This window comes from Camelus ferus, chromosome 1 (genome assembly GCF_009834535.1).
Source record: "Camelus ferus isolate YT-003-E chromosome 1, BCGSAC_Cfer_1.0, whole genome shotgun sequence".
Lineage (NCBI taxonomy): Eukaryota > Metazoa > Chordata > Mammalia > Artiodactyla > Camelidae > Camelus > Camelus ferus.
The window spans coordinates 52,416,775-52,438,978 of record NC_045696.1 but is presented as its reverse complement, the minus strand read 5'-3'; the positions used below and the strand labels follow the sequence as shown (position 1 = coordinate 52,438,978).

The following is a 22,204-nucleotide window of genomic DNA, read 5'->3' as shown; positions in this document are numbered from 1 at the left end:
CACAACTCATGAAATGGGAGAAAATATTCATAAGTCCATATATTTGATAAGACATTTGTATTCAGAATACACAAAGAATTCCTACAAATCAACCATTAAAAGTCATATAATCTAATTTAAAAGTGGTGTTATGGACTGAAATGTATCCTCCCAGAATTTGTATGTTGAAGCCAAAACACCAAAGTGACTGTGTTTGGAGAGAGGCCTTTATGGAAGTAACTGTGCTTAAATAAAGTCATAAGGGTAGAGCCCTAACCAGTTTGGCTGGTGTTCTTATAAGAAGAGTTTCGAGGTACATGTACAGAAAAAAGGTCATGTGAAGACACACTGATAAGGTGGTCATCTGTAAGCCAAGGAGAGAGGCCTCTGGAGAAATCTGCGTACACCTCAGTTTTGGACTTCCAGTCTTCAGAACTATGAGGAAATAAATTTCTGTTGTTTAAGTCACCACGTCTGAGGAATATTGTTATGGTAGCCCTTGCAGACTATTACAAAATGGAAAGGATTTGAATAGACAATAATAACATATAAATAAACAGTACATGAAAAGCTCAAGATCAGTTGTCATCAAGGGAATGCAAATCAAAACCATAATGAAATACTACTTCACAATCACTAGGATAAATAAAATTAAAAAAGACAATAACAAGTGTTGCCAAGGATGTGGCAAAATTGGAACCTTCATATAGTGCTGGTAGGAATATAAAATGGTACAGCCACTTTGGAAATATTCTGTGGAATATTATTCAGCCATAAAAAGTAATGGAGTATTTCTGCATGCCAAAACATGAAAGAACCTTGAAAACATTATACTGAGTGGAAGAAGCCAGTCAAAAAGCCCACATATTCTATGGTTCCACTTACATAATATTTCCAGAATAGGCAATTCGTATAGACAGAAGTAGATTAGTGGTTGCTAAAGGCTAGAGAAGAGTGAATAAAGAGCAGACTGGGATTTCAAAATTTGTAGATACTGACAGGCATATGCAGAATAGATAAACAAGATTATACTGTATAGCACAGGGAAATATATACAAGATCTTGTGGTAGCTCACAGCGAAAAAGAATGTGACAATGAATATATGTATGTTCACGTATAACTGAAAAATTGTACTCGACAGTGGAATTTGACACAACATTGTAAAATGACTATAACTCAATAAAAAAAATGTAAAAAAAAAAAAAAAGAGCGACTACTAATGGGTATAGAATTCCTTTGGGAATAATGAAAATGTTCTGAAATTAGATTATGGTGATCATTGCACAACTCCATGAATATACTATAAGTCATTCAATGGTACACTAAAAAGGTAGATTTTATGATATGTGAATTATATCTCAATAAAGCTTTTACTTTAAAAAAAAAAAAACTTTGGCATCTCCCTTTTGCCTACAGATTTAAGTCTACATTCTTCAGTTGGTCCTTTAGCTTTTGCTTACCTGTCTAACCTTCTCTTGCCACTTCAACATCCTCATCTATTTTCTCTTAAAAGAAGGCATTCCCTTCCTTATCTTCCTGGAAATTCATACCCATTTTTCTATATCCAGCTTGAGGGTCACTTTCTCTGTAGTCCTCTAGTAAGTAAACTTGATTTCTAATTTGTGCCTATGTTGTGTGTTTTATATATTCTGAGCATCTAAATTTTTTCAAGAAAATGGCAAACAAACATGTTCTGTGGTCACACAAACAATGGGATTGTTCAAAAAGATTTTTTTAAAGTTTTCTATTTAAAAAATTAGACATGTTAATAATTAAATGAATGTTATGGCATTTGTTGACAGTGGCCTACAAATGATCAGTTAAGATGAGGATAATATAGGGCCTTACCTATACAATAAATACAGAAAGCAGGGAGAGACTGAAAATAAATTTACCAGAGACTATTTCATTTTATAAAAGTATTATAAACTTCATGGAGAAAATATACATGCCACTGAGCAGAAATAATTGTGCATAAGGTGAAAAAAGTAGAAAAGCTAAGATATAAAAAATTGGCAAGTGACATACATTTTCAAAAGTTTGTTCCATCACTCTGTCTCTCTTTGGTTTTTGTGGATGCTTTTCCAAAATGTCCTGATCATATGTGGTTTCACCATAACCTTATCTCCAAATAAATGGATATTTCCTGGCAAAAACCAAAACAAAACATTTAATATACTTCTTTAGTGCTGCATTATGCTTCTTGACTCTTTCAGGAAAAGGACATATACTACAAAGCCTGAATTTTTGATATGATAGTACATAAAATTTACTCATTATATTTGTCACTACAATTTTATATTTTTATATAATTTTGTTTTCTAATTTCAGGTATGATGAGAGATAGCTTATAGCAATACATTTTTACATTAATTTTAATATGTTAGTTAATATATTTGACTTATATTAAATGAAAGCCTTCCAAGATATAAATAAAAGTCTTTCTGTGTGGCTAAGTTGATTGAATATAAGAAAGTATTGATTCATTTTTTGGGATCAATCAAGATTAAGAATAGTCATAACACTATTTTTCTTGGTGTATCTTGAAAACAGGAATCCACTAATTCATTGATGATATATCAACTATTTAAAAGAATGGATGAAAGAGATCTCAGTTCCCCCTCCTCTTCAAAAGTCATTATTGGTAGTGAGAATATAACTGAGTAAATACTTTATATTAGGTACAGAGGCAGTGCAGTCTACATGGTCTGATAATAACATTGTAAACACAATGATGACTGACATTTCTATCGAATTTTAAAGTTAAGATGTCACTTTCACATACACTGTCTCATTTTATTCTCATAATGTCCTTTGAAATAATGAAGTTGGGTTTTACCTCCATTCTGTAGGTGAAAATGCTAAAGCCAGGAAGGTTGAAAGCTCTGTGCTAGGTGCTATGGCAACAGTGATAATAATAATATTATAAGATGTGATACTATGCTCTTATGTTTCCTTATCCAACTTAATATGTGTTATAATGCTGAGTAAGGAAGCCATGGATCCACTGACTAGTTATATAAACATTTATAGAATATTGAAAGGGTAGTTAAGAAATAAAAAATAAGTCAAGGGATATACATAAAAGACTGTCTTTCTGCAAGACAGAGAGAGGAAATGTACCTGAGAACCAAGGGTGTGTGGCTGGAGAAGATTTCCATTCTTGACCTAAAACTACAAAAATAACAGTAAACCTTAAAAAATACTGATGTCCTGCCTTAAAAATTACAAATGTGTTTTCCATGATCTACCTACCATTGAAGCTATTTCTTTTTATTCTGAACTCTCTCTACTTGTACTATTGAGAAGATTTTCTACCTATTCTGTGAAGTATTACAAACTTTTATATAATTAAACTTACTATTTTAAGTGTAAAGGATTGTATCTTAGTTGGCTCAGGTTGCCATCACAAAATACATAGACTTCAGTGCTTAAAAAACAATTTATTTTCTCAGTCTGGAGACTAGATATTCATGATAAAGAGGCTGGCAAATCTGGTTTCTGGTGAAAGCCCTTTTCCTGGCATATAGATAACTAACTGCCTTCTCACTTTGTCCTCACCTGACCTTTCCCTGATGCCTGTGCAAAGGGATAGAGAGAGAGAGAGGGAGGGAGGGAAGGAGGGAGGGGGAGAGGTGGAGAGAATGAATGTGCACAGGGGAGCTCTCTGGTGTCTCTTATAAGGATACTATCACTATTGAATCAGGGTCTCACCCTATGATCTCACTTAACCATAATTACTTTCTTAGAGGCCCCATCTCAAAATATATCCACACTAGAGGTTAGGACTTCAACATATGAATTTTGGAGGGCACAAACATTCAGTCAACAACAGATACTTCCTCTTAAAATACTGAGTTTTTTTAAAGTATATGTTCAGCCTACTTCTGATCTTCAACTTTTAAAACCTTTGGTCTTATTTTCCCTCAAACTTCATCTTTCCAAGCTGGAGTCTAAAATTTATCAATTTAATCTAGTATCCTTTCTCTAGACCTACTGTCTTTATTTAAAGTCAACTTCACTGAGATACAATTTACATATAATAAAATGCACCTATTTTAAGTGTACAGCTTCATAAATGTTGCTAAATGTATACATATGTACAACCACCATCACAATCAAGAATAGAACACTTCCACACATTGTAAAATGACTATAACTCAATAAAAAAAAGTTAAAAAAAAAAAAAGAATAAAACACTTCCATCCCCCTAAAAGCTCCCTTGTGCCCCTTAGCATTAATCACCACACCTGTGGTACCTGGCAACCACTGATCTGCTTTTTCTCACTATAAATTAGATTTACCTATTCCCCATTATCCCATGAATAGAATTACATAGTATGTATTTTTTTTTCTTTTGATCTGGCTTCTTTCACACAGCAGTTTTTGAGATATATCCTTATTACTTTGTATATAAGTATCTCTGTCCATTTTGTTACTGTATAGTACGATTCCAGTGTGTCTCATACATATGCCAGATATATATGTCACAATTTTTCCACTGACATGTTGATAGATGTCTGGGTTGTTTCTAGTTTTGTACCATTACAAATAAAGCTAATATAAATATTTTGCACAAAATTTTTGTAGACATATGTTTTAAGTCTCTTAGGTAAATATCTGGGGGTAGAATTGTTAGGTTGCATTGTTAAGTATATCTATAACTTTATAAGAAATTAGCAAACTGTTTTTGCAAAGTAGTTGTAGCATTTTATATTCCCACCAGTATGTATGAAGGTTTCAATTGCTACGTTCTTCACAACACTTGGTATTGTCACCCTTTTAAAACTTTTAGCCATTGTAATAAGTATTCAATGGTTTTAATTTTCATTTCAATGATAGCAAGTAATATTAAACAATTTCATATATTTATTGGCCATTCACATATCTTCTTTTGTGAGGTATCTGTGCAACTCATTTTAAATATGTATTATGGATGCTTGTCATATGTGTTGGAAATATCTTCTCTCAATCTATGGCTTTTAATTTTGATGGTATCTGACTATCGGTCTTTTTTAGTTCACGCTGTTGTATCCTAAGAAGTTTTTGCATAGTTTAAGTTGTGAAGATTTTCTCTTATATTTTAATAGTGTTGGAGTTTTGGGTTTTGTTCCAGATTTTTTTAAAAAAGTATTGCCATATAGTTGATTTTGTTCTAGATGTTTTATGGCTTTAGGTTTATGTTTAGGTCTATGATAAATTTACACTTAATTTTTGGAATTGTGTGAAATAGGGGTCAATTTTATTTCCAAATAAGCAACCAGTTTTTCCAGCACTATTTGTTTAAAGGGTATACTTCTCCCCCACTGAATTGCCTTGATATCTTTTTAGAAAATCTGTTGAAAATTTATCTGTGGCCGTATTTCTAATCTTCTGTTCTATATATTCATTCTCACACAATCTTTATTACTGTAGTTTGATGGTAAGTATCGAAATAAAGAAATGAAAGCCTTGTCACACTTTTACCTCTTTAAAAATAATTTTGGCTGTTCTAGATCCTTTGAATTTCCATATAAGTGTTATAATTAAACTGTTGATTTCTATTAAAACAAAACAAAAAACCCTAACAGTCCGCTAAAATTTTTATTGGGATTCCATTGAATTTATAGATAAATTTGCAGAGAGCTGGCATTTTATCAATATTGAGGCTTGAACATATTTAGGGGGCCTTTTACAGAGCAGAAGTGTAATTTTCTTGCAGTTTTCTATATCTTAAGCAGAAGTAGAAATTTTATGGTTCTTTTTTATATCATCTCATTCTCTTCTTTCCATGCTCATTTTTTAAAATTCTTATTTAATCAGTGTGTATGTTTATAACTATTTTAAAGTTTTTGTCTGCTAATTCTTTCTGTATCTAGATCATTTCTATTAAGTCATTTTTCTCCTGGTAATGGGTCAGTTTTTCTACTTTGTACCACATCTTCTAATTTTATTTACTTATTTTTTATTGATGTATAGTTGGTTTACAATGTTTCAGGTATACTGCAAAATGATTCAGATATATAGATATAAATATATAATATATATATATATATATATGTTCTTTTTCAGATTCTTTTCCATTATAGGTTATTACAAGATACTGAATATAGTTCCCTGTGCTATACAATGGATCACATCTTCTAATTTTTTTGTTGGTTGCTGGACAGTGTGTTTTTCATTGTTTAGGATCTGGATTTTACTGTCTTTTTAAAAAAAGAGTGCTGAATTTTGTCCTGGCAGGGATTAAAATTACTTGTGGATCAGCTTGATCCTTTTCAGGCTTGTTTTTCAGCTTTTAAAGAATGGGGAGGTCTAGAGCATCCTTTCCTTTAGGGCACGTTTACCCTTACTACTAAGGTGCAACTCTTGGAGTTTCTACTGAATATCTCTGGTATTCAACAATCTTCACCCTGGCTCATTAGAACTTGAAAGTGTCAAAGTGCTGCTATCTCCTGGAATTGTTCAGCTTATATCTCCCCAACAGCACTAATCTGACCATGTGGAGTTGTGCCTTACATTATGCACAGCTTCATATTCATCAATATATATAAGGGGCCCCATGCAAATTACTGGAGCTCTTTTTATGTATAATTTCCCTCTATCCAATTCTCTGCTCTACAAGTTCCAGAGACCATCTTCTCTCTAGCCTCTGGTGTCTGTCTCCTTGATTCAGTGGGCCCACCAGGTTTTGCTTCGATTTTTTTCTTCCTACATTATGGTCTAGAAGATACTTTGAGGGTGCAAGCTGGGGCTATCACGGGACTCACCTTATTTGTTTCCCTTTTGTAGATATCACAGTCCTCTACTCTTATTTCCAGTTATCTGTTGGATCACAGTGGGAGGGCAAGTTTGGAACAAGTTACTCTGGCATGGCCAAGGCAGAAGTCCTTTTTAACTTGCTATTATTTTGTAAACATACACAGAGTAATGCAGTATAAAACCATGATGGTTTGTTACCATGCTGAGATGGAGCTTTGTAATTAAAATTATTCTCTTCCCAGTGATACCTAGAACATCACAGAAATTTTTTTCCATATTTAGCAAATCATGCAGATTCCCTCAAGGAATGGTTTGCATTTTATTTTTTTAAGCTAGAATTTATTATTATCTTAACCTTTTATGAACTGAAATGAGCCAAAAGGAATTAAATTGCTATCCTTTCTTATTGTGGATAAGGAGCTCCAAAGTCTTGCATATCTAGAAGTTGAATTGATATCTTCTCCCCTAGATACTGTAGAGTATAATCCTTTTAATATGTTCTTCCAACCTGTCATCATTACTTATTGTTACCTATAACACAGTTACAAATAATCAGTTCTTATATGAATTCCTACAAATAATGATTCTTTCTGGATTATTCCAAGATTTGTCAGCTGCTTGTCACTGAAGGCATAAATATTGACAGTTTCATTCTATCAGTGAAAAATCAAATCCATTTTCTTTATCAATGAACTTGTTGATTTTCTTCTATTTTTAGAAAGAACTGCACCCTAGACAAGCCATCTTATACCTTTCTCTTAATGTTATTCAGGAAACTATAGTGATTATTCTTATTTGTAGTCCCACTTTATGGTCAGATCTTTTAAATGCTTCTTTTTGAAATAAAGCTGTGGTATCCCTGCAGAGGGGCTCTTTTTTTTTTTTTTTTTTTTTTTTTTCACCTAACCATTAAATTTAATGTCATGGATTGACGCGGTTTAGTGTAGTGGGAAAATCCAGAATTTGTGGTCATAGAACCAGGATTTTAGTTCTGACTGTGCCATTTTCTCAGCTGAAGTTTTCTCACTTGTATAATGGAGGTAGTTACAATACAATAGACAGAGCAACATTGTTAAGAGAATTAAATGAAGTATGCTTTGTGAATTGTAGAGTATCATTCAAGTTATAATTATGGTTACCTTTGAGACTCATCTCATAGATGCCTTTAAAACAAGGTTTTAGTTCAAGTGTCCTCTGTTTAATAATTTCCATTTACCAATTTAACACTTACTGAGTACCTACGGTCTATTAAACAATGCTATTGGTGCTAGAAACCCAACAGTAAGTAAAACTAACTAGTCATTGCCTTCATGGCACTTTCATTCTAGTAGAGATTATTAAGCTCTAAAGTCCCATCTTTAGAGACTTTTGCTAAGAAATCTGCCCTTTTAGAAGTCTGTTTTATTCAGGTTTATGGAGAAGTCACACATGCACTCATTTTTCATTCGCTCGACAGATCATTGTACATCTGCCATTGAGGCATGGCGCTGCTCAATTACAGGACATTCAAATAACAGTGCCTACAAATTTGGAAGGTTTCTCCTTTCCATCCTCCCCAGTAATAAAGTGTTTAGCAGTCTCATTAAAAATTATTTTCATCTGCATTTGATGCCTATTAGTTGACGTGCTAAGTAAATGCCCTCTTTATGTTCTCTCCAATGGAAGGACTGAATGGGGAGTAAAAACTTTCTCAATTGGCTAGGTCAGAAAGGCCTTTTTGACACTATTTTTGCTTGGTAAGTCCAGGCAGGTTCTTCACTTCAGAACTGTCTTTGACATTTGTCTTGATACATACTTCTAAGTGACTGGCCTATCACTTCTTATAATTACCCTTGGCTAATAACAGAAAGCAAACTGGAGCAGAGCTAAGAATTCTGATGGAGACTAAATAGATTCAGCTGCAGGTTTTGGAAGGGGTGGGGACTAGGTCAACTTTAATGCAATTCACTGATAATGTATTTTTAAATTACCAGTTTAGCCAGTCACCCTATTACTTGAAAAGCTGCTAACTTTGTACCCTTGGTGCTAACCATTAATTGGGCTGAATATTTATTTGGGCAAAATATTGTTGTATTTTAGCCCCAATCTTGTTTCTGAATACTTAAAAAAATCATTTTGATTCTTCACCTTACACTAGACATATATTTCATGTTGCAAAAAGTCAGATATTGTTGTAAAATTGTCTATAGAGTGACCGAAGTTCTATAAGACCGAAGTTTATCTCGCATTATGTCTGGGTTTTTTGTTCTATGGATGCTTTCAAAACTAAATCTTTTTTTATGATGGTGTATGGTTCTATTGCCCTTTCATGGCCTGTTTATGTTATACTGAAGATTACTAAGAGTGTGGTGTTGGTAGAAATCTGATGGTTTTATTTCCTTCCTCACAAAGAGAGAATTATCTCATCTTTTTTATGGGAACATGGGGTAGTGATTACCCATTGGTTTGCTGCCTGAATATAAAACATTCCTTTTTATGACTTCTGGCTTTTGTAAAGGTGTCATCCTTTGATTCAAACTTGAAGGGCTAGACTAAGCTACTTAAACTTGGCACTGAGTCTTGTAATAAATTACTAATCCCATAAAGTATTCAATAAGAGGGGTGGTTATAAGATAAGAAAGACCCCCTCCCCGGTACCTTTCTGTGGAGATGACTGTCATCCTTTCATTTGATGTATTAAGAATGGCCTTGATTGCCTGTGATCTATCATAAGGAGAATTGGTTCTTATTGCTCTCTTTACTACTTCTTGTCTATCATGAATTGACCTGACACCTCTACATTTTACTGATATAATTTGTTCCATCCAGACATCCCCTGAAATCACAATGAGTAAGTTTCTTTTTTGACTGAGTGCATTCTGGGATTTAAAACTCCCCTCTTATTGACATAGTGCACCAAGAACGATGGTGCCAGAGACAAGGACACCTATCATAACAGAAAAGAACACCAGTGCAGAACATGTGGATTGGACAGAGAGCTACAATACCCTATAGACAGTGCCAGTATTTGAAGGAAACAAAACTTGCAGTGGAAATCATCTGATGAAGAGCTAGCACTGAAAGGCTATTTCTTACAATGATGTCACCAAGATGGCAGAGTAAGAGATCTCAGCTTCTGTCCTCCAACAAAGATCAACAATTAGACAGTGAACAATTATACACAAACAGAAACATCTCTGAGACAGCTCTGGTGTTCACTTAATAAACTTCAGCAATACAGTGGAACAAAAAACTTGAGAATAGCCACACAACAAGAAAAGAAAAACAGCTTCATTTTGTATATATCACCCCATCTCCCAAGCCAGCATTGCTCAGAAACAAGAGGGAACTCCCCAACTTGAAAGAGTTTTCCTCACTGGAAAAGGGAGAACAAGGTGAATGACCAGGTTCCCCAGCATTTCCAAGCACTGTACAAAGAACCAGATTGATTTTCACTCCACCCAGGGACAAGCAAAGCTGAGATGAACAGAGGTGGCTAGGAACAAGGAAGAAAAGCAGGAGCTACCAATATCATCTATGCAGCAGAAGCAACCATAGTTCCCTGTGACCAGCTCTTCAAACACCCCAGCACTTTCCACTACTGAGGAAACCAATGGCCAGCAGAGCTGCTGCAGAACCCCCAGCAGATTTCTCCAGGTTTTTGCCCCACAGATACTCACATTTGCTGATGCCAGCCACCTGAGTTCTTGCCTGCTCTCTCCTCCTTCACCTCCCACCCCTGCTGGAGTCCAGGACTCACAATGGAAGCTACTCCAAGTCTTGCAGCTGCCTGAGTGTGAGATGACACTCTAGACCCAGCAGCTGACCCCCACTGCTTGTTTATACTGGTGGCAAGATCCCGCAGCCATGGAAGTTCATGGTGATGGCTGAGGCCCTCACAGGCCTGGATTCAGCCCAATCTCTAGTCACTGGCCTGCACTACTGGGCCCTCCTGTAATTAGTTCCCCCTGCTGTCCAACCGCATGCCCCAAGCTGGACCACCCTCACCAGCCTTAAGTGCAGTGCACAGTCTTATGCGGACAGTGTGCAGCCACAGTTGGTTCAACATATGAAAGTCAATTAGTGTGATGCAACTCATTAGATAAAAATTCTCAACTATCTGGGTATAGAAAAAACATACTTCAACATAATAAAAGTGGCAAACCCACAGCTAACCTTGTACTCAACGGTGAAAGGTTGAAAGATACCCTGTCAGATCAAGAATAAGAGAAGGATGCCCATGCTTACTACTGCTATTCAACATAGTATTAGAAGTCTTAGCCAGAGCAATCAGAAAAAGAAAGAAAAGAAGAGAAATAAAAGGAAAAGAAGCAGTAAAGCTGTCCATTTGCTGATGACATGATCATGTACATAAAAAATTTTAAAGACTCCACCAACAAACTGTCAGAATTAATGAACACATTCAGTAAAGATTCAGGATACAAAATTAACATACAAAAATCAGTTGCATTTCTATACACTAACAATGAATTATCTGAAAAAGAAATAGAGAAAACAATTCCATTTCTTCTAAAACATCAAAAACAATAAAATACCTAGGAATGAATTTAATCAAAGAAGTGAAAGATCTATACACTGAAAAATATAAGACTGATGAACAAATTGAAGACATAAATAAATGGAAAGATATCTCATGTTCCTGAATTGGAAATGTTAATACTGCTAAGATGTTTATATTACCCAAAGCCATCTAGAGAGTCAGTGTAATCCCTATCAAAATTCCAATAGTATTTTTCACAGAAATAGAAGAGACAATCTTAAAATTCCTGTGGAACCACAAAAAACCCTAAATAGCCAAAGCAGTCTTGAGAAAGAAAAAAGCTGGAAGTATCATACTTCCTGATTTCAAATTATATTACAATGCTATAGTAATCAAAACAGAATGACACAAACACATAGATAAATGGAACAGAATCAAAAGCCCAGAAATAAACAAACACATATATGGTCAACTAATATTCGACAAGGGAGCCTGGAATACTAAATGGAGAAAGGATAGTCTCTTCAACAAATGGTGTTGGAAAACTTGGATAAAACACATACAAAAGAATGAAATGAGAACCTTATCTAACACCACTCACAAAGTTAACTTGAAATGATTAAAGACGTAAATGCAAGACTTTAAAATGTAAAAAAAAAACGAAGAAAACAGGAGAAAAACTCCTTGACATAAGTCTTGGGAATTATTTTTTGGATATGATACCACAAAAAACAAAAGCAAAAATAAACAAGTGGGACTACATAAAACTAAAAAGCTATAAAACAATCAACAAAATGAAAAGTCAACCTACAGAATGAGAAAATATTTGCAAATCATATATGGTAAAAGGCTAATATTCATATCATGTAGGAAATTCATACAATTCAAAACCAAACAAAGAAACAATCAGATTAAAAAATGGGCAGAGGACTTGAATAGACATTTTTCCAAAGAAGATACAGAAATGGCCAACAAGTACATGAAAAAGTGCTCAAAATCAATAGTCACTAGGGGAATGCATATCAAAACAACAAGATATCACTCCACAACTCTTAGAATAGCTATAATCAAAAAGATAAGAGATAAATGCTGAGAGGACATAGAGAAAAAAGAACCCTGGTGCACTGCTGGTGGGAATGTAAATTGGTATAGTCATTATGGGAATTAGTGTGGTATTCCTCAAAATATTAAAAATAGAACTATCATATGATCCAGCAGTCTAACTTAGGGATATATTATAATTATGAAGGAGAGGAAATCATCATCTCAGAGTGGTATCTGTGCTATCATGTTCATTGAAGCATTATTCACAATAGCCAAGGTTTGGAAACAACCAGGTGTCTGTCAATGGATGAATGAATAAAGATGTCATTACACACATACCAAATGGAATATTATTCAGCCATAAAAAGGAAATCCTGCTATTTGGGAAAACATGAATGTACCTTGAAGTCATTGTGCTAGGTGAAATAAACCAGACAGAGAAATACAAATAAAGCATGTTATCACTTATACGTGAAATTTTTTTTAAGTTTAATACATAAAAACAGAGAATAGAAATGGTGGTTGTCAGTGGCTTGGGGCAAGGGATAGGAATAATGGGGATATAATGATGAAAGGGTACAAACTTTCAATGGTAAGACTGATAAGTTCCAAAGACCTAATGTACAGTATGGTTCCTATAGTTAACAATACTGTATTGTATACTTGAAAGTTACTATGAGAGAAGAGATTTAGTGTTCTCACCATAACAACAACAATAAAATGGTAATTATGTAAGGTGTGGATGTGTTAACTAGCCTAGTGTGGTAAACATTTCACAGTGTGTCTGTGTATCAAATCACCACATTGTACACCTTAAACTTACAAAATGTTATGTCAATTTAATCTCAATAAAGCTGAGGGAAAAGAATATAAATGATTAGCTAACTCCCCAACAGTATAAATATACGTTTTGAAAGTTTTCACAAAATGCTTGCAATAGCCCTTAGATTAAAATGTTAGTAAAGCCTGGAATTGTAGTTTACAAGAAAAAAAAGACTACGTTTCCACTAACTAAAATTCAGCACAGTGCCAGGTAACAAGGGTACTGAGCTAGCAGTTATGCCATAGTAGGACAAAATGGAACAAGAGCAAGTAGGATGTGCAGAAGTGGGTCCAAACTAGATGAAGACAGTACTTTCAGCCCCACTAGTGAATGGTGATCATCTGTTCCTCCCTGAGGAAAAACTATACCTTTATATCACATTTCACATATCCCTTGGTTTTCTCTGTATGGATGTATTAGTTTTCATTTGATTCTCTAACACATTATCACAAACTTGATGGCTTAAAACAACATAGATTTATTATCTAACAGTTCTGGAGGTCAGAAGTCAGGGGCTGAATTCCTTCTGGGAACTCTAGGGGAGACTCCATTTCCTTGTCTTTCCCAGCTTCTAAAGACTGTCTTCTGCTTCTGTCCTCACATCTTTCTGTCTGATTTTGACCCTTTCATAAGGACACTTAAGATCACACTGGGTGCACTTAGACAATGCAGGACAATCTCCCAATTCAAGATCTTTAACTTAATCATATCTGCAAAGTGTCTTATACCATGTAAAATAACATATTCCAAGGATTAATACTTATATATCTTTGGGGGACCATCATTCAGCCTACCACAATGGGGTGAACTCTCAACAATTTTTTTGAGACTGAGGATTAGTTCAGAATAGTTAACAAAAACTTCTTGTTACCCTAATAGTCCAATGTGGCTCTACCTGACTCAGATTCACCTGTGGTGTTCAGGATTCAAATCTGAGTAACCAACATCCTATACAAAATTGTTTTAGTGGGATTTGTGTTTAAAACTCATGTGTGCTTTTTATAAAAACCGACAACATAATGCCATTTGCAGCAACATGGATGCTCCTGGAGAATGTCATTCTAAGTGAAGTAAGCTAGAAAGAGAAAGAAAAATACCATATGAGATCGCTCATATGTGGAATCTAAAAAAAAAAAAAAAAGCATAAATACAAAACAGAAATAGACTCATAAACATAGAATACAAACTTGTGGTTGCCAAGGGGGCGGAGGGTGGGAAGGGATAGGCGGGATTTCAAAATTGTAGAATAGATAAACAAGATTATACTGTATAGCACAGGGAAATATACACAAGATCTTATGGTAGCGCATAGAGAAAAAAAGGTGACAATGAATATATATATGTTCATGTATAACTGAAAAATTGTGCTCTACACTGGAATTTGGCACAACATTGTAAAATGATTATAAATCAATAAAGAATGTTAAAAAAAAAAAACTCATGTGTGCTACGTAGTACACAATACATTCCTTCATTCAAGTCACTGGTATAAATTTTGAACTGCCAAGGATAAACCATTTTTTAGTCAAATGAAGACCTTCTTCCTTAGTATTAAAATGGTAGCTACAGACAAGTTATTAATTCATTTAATAATCCATAAAGTGCTTTACCATTTTATCCTAAATAACATGAAGGAAAAATAATCAAATCCCTCACTGAATCCCTCACTGAAATAGGTACCAAGCCAATGATGCTTTCCTGAATTAGCAGGCAATCATCACCTCAAAATGATGTGAAATCAACATGGCTTCACTCGTGCTTGGTGAGTGCATATTGGTGCCTAGTGGTCACCACATTCTTTTTCAAAGGTTCACAAGCCTTCTAATTAAAAATCCAATCAAAATTGCTGATAAAAACTAAAATTCAATTGTTTAGTTCATACTTTCTGGCATGAACATGTCTCTCTTTGAAAACTGGAATAGCATCTGCAAATCTTGAGTTTTCTTGTACCTCTCTTTCATGCCACAGGCCTGTAATTTCTTCTTACTCTGCATAGTTAGAGTAATCATTTTTGCCATCTCTTTTTCTCTGTCTAAAGCTTACCTCATTCACTTCTGTGTTTTAGGCTTCTTGGTGCTTTTCTTTTATTCCAGTCATTCTTTTATATTCATCTTTCATTACATGTCTCTCTTTAAATCTTTTTTAAAAGTCTTTTATGAACCTGGACTTAGAGTGGAATACTTACGCAACCACATTATTTTCCTTAGATGTCTTTCCTTTTGCCTTCCTCATTGAACTTTTCAGAACTTTTATACAGCCTGAATTGCATTTATAGAACTTTCTGCCCTTCATCATCTATTTTCCCTTTCAGAGTCTCAAGGAAGCATTTTAACAATTGGCTTTTAAAGTCTAGGGCACATGAATAACTAAACCCAGTGTTCCTTTTCTTTGGTACTAGGCATTTACTGTTACATTAATAATCAGGTTTTCCTTCTTGGTTAAAGTCAAGTCCAGGATAAATTTGCCTACATTTAATCTCTTACTTTCTCAGTAATAAAATAATTGGGTAGTCAAAAACTTATCAGATGTCCTCCTTTTAGCCAAGTAAGGCTTCCAACAGATTTCAAGAGAGTTTAAGTCTCCTGAAATACCAATATATCTCTTTATAATCTGCCATAAGGAAGTATATTTGGTCTGCTGAGGAAGTCTGTGAAATATCACACAATATCATTTCCATATAGTTCTCTTTCTATATCATCTAGTTGTCTTCTGCCATGCTTACAAACTCAACTTCATAAATTTGTATGCAGCTAGTATGTTTTCTCTGGGAGGAGCTTCTCCCCACCATTTTTTTTTTTGATTGATTTCTACTTGCCATATTCCCGTCTAGAATCTATTAACATCATGCTTAATGATGCCTAAAATTTTATTTACTTCCTTGACAACATTTTGGGTTCAATTTATTACCTGTTTTTTGTGGGCTAATTGTGTGTCAATATAAGGCCCAAGTATCTTTCAAGATCAGTTTGCAAGGTGTTTTCCCACAATAATTCTTTCACAATAATCATTTTTAAAAAGAGGTACCATTGCATACAGCTGATGCTAAATAGAATCTATACGCCAAAGCTCACCTATGAGAAATAAACATATTCTGACACATTTGCACAGTGGAATATAATAGCTATACAAAATAACAAGTATGTGAATGATATTGATAGATGGAAATAAGTACAGCCTTATATATATGGGAAATGTTACAAGAAAGATCACCACACTGATTCCAAGTACATGAAAATGAATACATATATATTAACAGCATTTAGAGCATTTGAAGAATGTTAATAGTTTGTGTTTAGTCTTCAAGAGCAGTTTGGGCTATGTTCAAGGGATCATGATTTTCAAAATTGCAACTAAGTAACCAAGCCCATATCATATTTCTGTATGCACAATGAAACAACTATCCAACTGAAGTCTACTCCATTGTCATCATTAGCTGAGCCAGATGTAATAGCTGAATCACTGAAATACTTGTGAAGTGTTCTGGGACTGAGGGAAAGGAAAAAAATTATCCATGTGCTGTTTTTAGTTGTATATCTATCTCCAGAAAGAGCAAAAAAATTAAATGAAGGTTTATGAACTTCTAGGTTTCTCAAATGCAACCAAACTCAAAACTAACCTGCATCAGACTCATCTCATATTTTTGTAAAAAATGGACATCTCTAATTCTTATCTGGCCTAATCCAATTGCAAATCCTGGAGCCCAGAGCCTGAGATTCTGTCTTTGTTGACAAGCTCCTGAATTGATCGACAGGCATTTTAAAATTCAAGAACTGAAGCATTATCAAGAAAGATTTCAAGGAATCCCCAAATCCCCAAATCCTGAGTGTATGATCATTTTTTGTGGCTGTTATTAGATTTTTAATGGGTTCATGACTCCCAAAATCTAGATGGAGTCAGAAGAAATTTTGAGATGCCTCTTTCCCAAGCATACTTTTCCACAATAGATGTGGATAAGTTTTGGATGGCCAGGCCAGCACACTTAGTGAGATTAAAAATGAACCCCCATCTACAACTCTTCCTTGAAGTGCTACAGTTTTCAAGGTGTATTTGACAAACAGTCCTTTACAATCTTTTCCTACATTTTGGCTCAAATAAGATTTATGATGGAATGAGCCATCTGAAAGACCTATTTGCCACACAGACTGATAAAGTTCCAAATTTGATTTGACATTAACAGGACTGATTTCCTGCAATGATAAGCCCTAGTGTTTAATAATGTAGGATGTGACTTATGCCTACAGTCTTTACAGCAGATCTAAACATGTTTTTCATAAGTCATCCAAGAAAATCAGTTAAACCCGATGTAGAAATTAGGCACTAAGAAATTATGTCACTAAGGACACCAAAAGAGTATCTCTTTTAAGAATGGCAATTCTTAGATGGCAGGTATCTTTAGCACAATGAGACCTATGACAATAAAAATGATCAATTTTTTTGTTTCAAGTTACATTGAGATTGTGGACTTCAAACTTGATAATGAGGCTATAATGAGAATAACTTTGTGGAAAGAGGGTGAACACATTTTGCATCTGGAAGCCAGAGACCAGAACATGGTAGATTAAAAAAACAGAGCCACAATGTTTTACAGCTCTTATCATCACGAAGTAGAATCTATTTTCCACTCTTTGGATCTAGGTAATCTTATGACTTGTTCTGACCAACAGAATGTAGCCAATTGTTGGGTCTGTGACACAGCTTCCGTATTTGCCTCTTGGAACACTCCTCTTCCATGTAAAGAAACAGACTAAGACCCTGAATGAGAGATCACATGGAGACAGAGACCCAGCCAACATCAAGATACAAGACCCAAGATCAGCCTAGATCCTCTATGCATGATTAAGAGAGACTCTATGCTACGCTAAGAATTTAAGTCTACCCCCTGAAACTCAAAGTCGTTAATTTTAGGACAAATAAGTACCACATCACACAATATTGAATCTGAAGAACTCATTATCCTACTGAAATGGTAAAAAAAAAAGTAAAAATACAAGAGTTACAAGAAACAAATAATTTCATGACACCAGATCCTTAATGGTTTGGTGAAGCAACTCAGAAAATTTGGGGATAGGGATGAAAAGCAAAACCCTTAATGCTTGGTTCTCAAAATCTCTCCCTGATCCTCTGCCAGAGGCAGAATTCTGGGTGGACTGGCCCTCACTCTGCCCTGGTTTAGCATTTCTTATATTCATCTGCTTGCTTCTGGGAGAAAGAATATACTACTCTGGCAAAAATTTGTCCTGACAGGGCTTTGGAGTCAATTTCCAAACACTGAAAATAATATCCCTTTCTTTCTCCCTTAAAGACAGAGTTTATCCCTTTGTCTCAAGGTCACTTGCTCCATGTGGCGTGGGCTAGGAGTGGACCAAAGCAGCTTCCCTGAAAGCCTAAAAGCTTCCTCTTGAGTTTAACTCCTAGATTTCATGTCTGCCCTAAATTGTGCCTGAGGTGAAAGGGGTTAAATTGTTCATTCTCACTCTGTATCATTGGTGGTTCAATAGTTTGTTGCCTCTTCATCTCCTGCCCCTCCCCTCTGGGGCTGATGGCTTGAGGTTTAAGCCTCTCTTGAAGAAACGGCCATGCTTCATTTAATCCTGCTGCAGCCAGACTGCTGTGGATGTCATGCTTCTGATGAGACATTAAATCAAGGTAAACATTAATCCCCCAGGCTGGAGCATCTATGAAGAGAAGAAAAATGTGGCTGCAGAAACACTGCAGTCAATTCAGGCTCTCTACTTTGCCCCTAGACCCCACACCCTCAGAGTTAATTATAAAATGTTCCCTCTGGAATATATTAGAAGCCATATTTAATTTGGTGGGGAAAATATTTTCACAAATCTTGCCTGAATACAAGTGCTTCTGACAAACAGTAGACAAAAATAAATAAAATTATGCATCAAAACAGAGTGCTTACACTTTCAACAAAGAAGACCGAGATAATCTAGATTTCTAGGTAAACTTGGTACAATGAAATGAGATGCAGACTACGTGGGCAATTATGCAATCAAGTTAAATCACCTAAAAAGACCAAGAAGATGCTAGCTCTGAACTGTCATTTGAGAATGTTTTCCTCTAAATGTTTCAGTTTTTTATATTTCATTCTAATTCACCTGGGATTTTGATATTAGATAAGAACATAATTTATTTTCAAACTAATTTTTACCAGCACCATTTACTGAAAAAAAATTGTGCATTGATATAAATCATATATGCTGGCCTGTATCTAGGCTCCCTATTCTGTTCTACTGGTTTGCACACCATACCAGCACCATACTGGTTTCATTATTGTGGTTTATTGTATATTTTAATATCTTATAGCCCAAGTCTCTTTATTTTTATAAAATTTATTGCTATTCTCACTCATTATTCTTCTAGGTTAAAAATTCAATTTGTCAAAATCCAATAAATAAATCTCAAAGGGATTTTCACTGAAATTAAATTGATTTTGGAAAGAACTGACACGTCTTCTACAAATACATCTCCACTAAATACGTCCTTTCTTAAAATGTTTCTCATTCAACATTTGGGAACAACTCCATTTGTATTAGTCAAGACTCTGGTTGCCAAGGGCAAAAACTCAAATTAAGTCATCTTTAAAAGGGAGGAGCACTATATGCAAGAGCTGAACCCAAACTGATCATAGTTCTATATGTAAAATCTAAAGGTAGAAACCGTCTAGCAGAAAAAAAAATTGGAAAAAATTTTCATGGCCTTGGGTTTAGTAAAAATTTTTTAGATAGGACACTAGATGCATAACCCATGAAATAAAACAATTGATACATTGAACTTCTTCAAAATTAAAAACATCTGTTCTTTGAAAAACACTGCAAAGAAAATAAAAAGGCAAGCCACAGACTAGGAATAAATATTTGCAAAACATAAATTTGATGAAGGACTTGTATCCAGAATCTATAAAGTATTCTCATAATACAATAATAAGAACATAAAAAATGGGCAAAAGATTCAATCAGATACTTCACTAAAGATGTGGCTGGCAAATAAGCATATGAAAAGATGCTCACTATCATTTTCACTGAAACCACAATGAGAAACCACTGGACATATATTAGATTGTTCAAATTAAACAAGAAAAGAAAACATCAGATTCTGGTGAGAAAGCTGAGCAGTGGAAATTCTCATTCTGGTTGTAATGCAAAATGATACAGCCACTTTGAAATAGCTTGGAAGATTCTTGTAACATCAAAAATGTATTTACCATATAACTCAACAATCCTATGCTTAGGTATATTTACCCAAGAGAAATGAAAATGTGTCCATACAAACCCTTTATACAATTATTTATTGTGGTTTTCTTTATATTCACCAAAAGCTGCAAACAGTCCATGTGCCCATGAACCAGTGAATAAAGTGTGATATATCCATACAATGAAACACTACTTAGCAATAAAAAAGAACAAACTATTGAACTTTTGATACTCAAAAGGCTACATACTTTCTGATTCCATTTTACATTAGAGTCTGGAAAAGGTAAAACTACAGGGGTAGAAAAACAGATCAGTGGTTTCTAGGGGCAGGGTAGAAGAAGGAGACTAACTAACTGCACAGGGGCATGGTGGAACTTTTTGGGGTGATAGCAATATTCTATATCTTGATTGTGGTGGTGATTATACAATGTTTATACATTGGTCAGAATTCATGGAACCATTCATCTAAACAGGGTGAATTTCACTGCATGTAAATTATACCCCAAATAAACCTGTCCTTAACGGGGGATAGGTATTTATTGTCTTATAGACTTAGAATGTTGGGGTGATTTCAGGTTTCAGGCATATTTGGAGCTGGATACTTAAGTAATGTTCCCTGACATTCCTTCCTCCATGTTGGCTTACTCTTTCTAAGTGGTGGAGTCCACCATTTTCTTCCATCTTACAATGATCTTTACAGCTCATAAACTCTCTTCCTGTAACAATAGAAATTTCCCCCAAAAGACACTAATTGGCTGTACTTAGGTCTCATACCCACTTCTGGTCAATCAGTATCAGTATCTCATTGGGAAATGAGATACTCTGATTGGCCACCTTGAGTCATTTTACCACCCCTGTGTGGCAGGAAAGATGGCCACATCAGAAGTGCTTGGTGCGGTAGAGGAGCAGTTTCCAACAGAAAGGGGAGCCAGGCAGACAAAATAACAGATGTTCTCACACCCTCATTTGTGATGGCTGCATACCAGTGATCTGTCTGCTGCTCTTGTTGCTCAACAATACTCAGCCAGGCCTCCCTCCCTCAAGCTGTGTTCCAAGGAATCTGTACAGCATGTTTTCCAGATTTTCATCTTGTAGTTTTATGCTTTTACTTACAATACATCATCTGCTATTGAAACTTCTCTTAACCTCTCCCTTTTTCCACATGAGCCCAACCCAGTGTCTTTGGGTTGGAATGGCTCTTACATGCTGAGAGGCTGACGTTAAGGGAGAATGCATGTCCACTTTCCAGGTGGTGATCTGACCTGCCACTTTGATGACAGCAGTCCTAGGAAGTAACACTGCTGCCACACTTGCCTGGCTCTCAGTGACTCACTCAGCAGTTGCTCTGATACAGAGCAAGAGAGGACAAGACCAACAGGAGAGCTGGACTGACTTGCATAATTACTCTCACCATACAAGGCCAACCCATGTACAGTGCTCTCATAGCTCTTTCAACTGCAGAAATTAATTATATTGTGGATAGATTTTTTTTTAGCCCCTCTCAGGAAGTAAATAGTTACATTTTGGAAGAAACATTTGAGACTATTTGGTACAAAAGTCTGATTTTACAAATGAGAAAATGGAAACTCTGAGAGCTTCTTGCCCAACAGCTCAGACTAGAACCTGAGCTTCCTTATCTTCTGACCTGTGCCCTTGCCACTGTCTTCTGATGCTTCTCTTTTTCTGAGATTTCCCTCTGGTTAATGGTTTGTCTGAACATTTCTACCACAAATGGATGTAAATGTTTTGAAATGCAAATCAGTCAAGGTTGCCACTCATTTAATAACAGATTGTGATATTAGTGCGTTACCCTGGGAGGATGTCGAGTTTAGTGAGCGCTGAAGTCAGAAAGGCTTAAATTTGAATCCTGGTTATGAAAGTTATTAGTTGGCAACTTATTCAGACTTTTCTCAGTGGTAAAATGGGGTTAATAA

At 35.2% G+C, this 22,204-nt stretch overlaps 2 long non-coding RNA genes across 5 annotated transcripts in view; both read right to left on the bottom strand.

Annotated features, from left to right (window-relative positions):
• LOC116663657 overlaps positions 1-22,204 on the bottom strand; it is a 333,860-nt gene that overhangs the window by 219,155 nt on the left and 92,501 nt on the right. The gene's annotated exons all lie outside the window — the stretch shown is intronic.
• The window catches only part of LOC116663660, a 33,773-nt gene that overhangs the window by 10,752 nt on the left and 817 nt on the right, over positions 1-22,204 (bottom strand). The gene's annotated exons all lie outside the window — the stretch shown is intronic.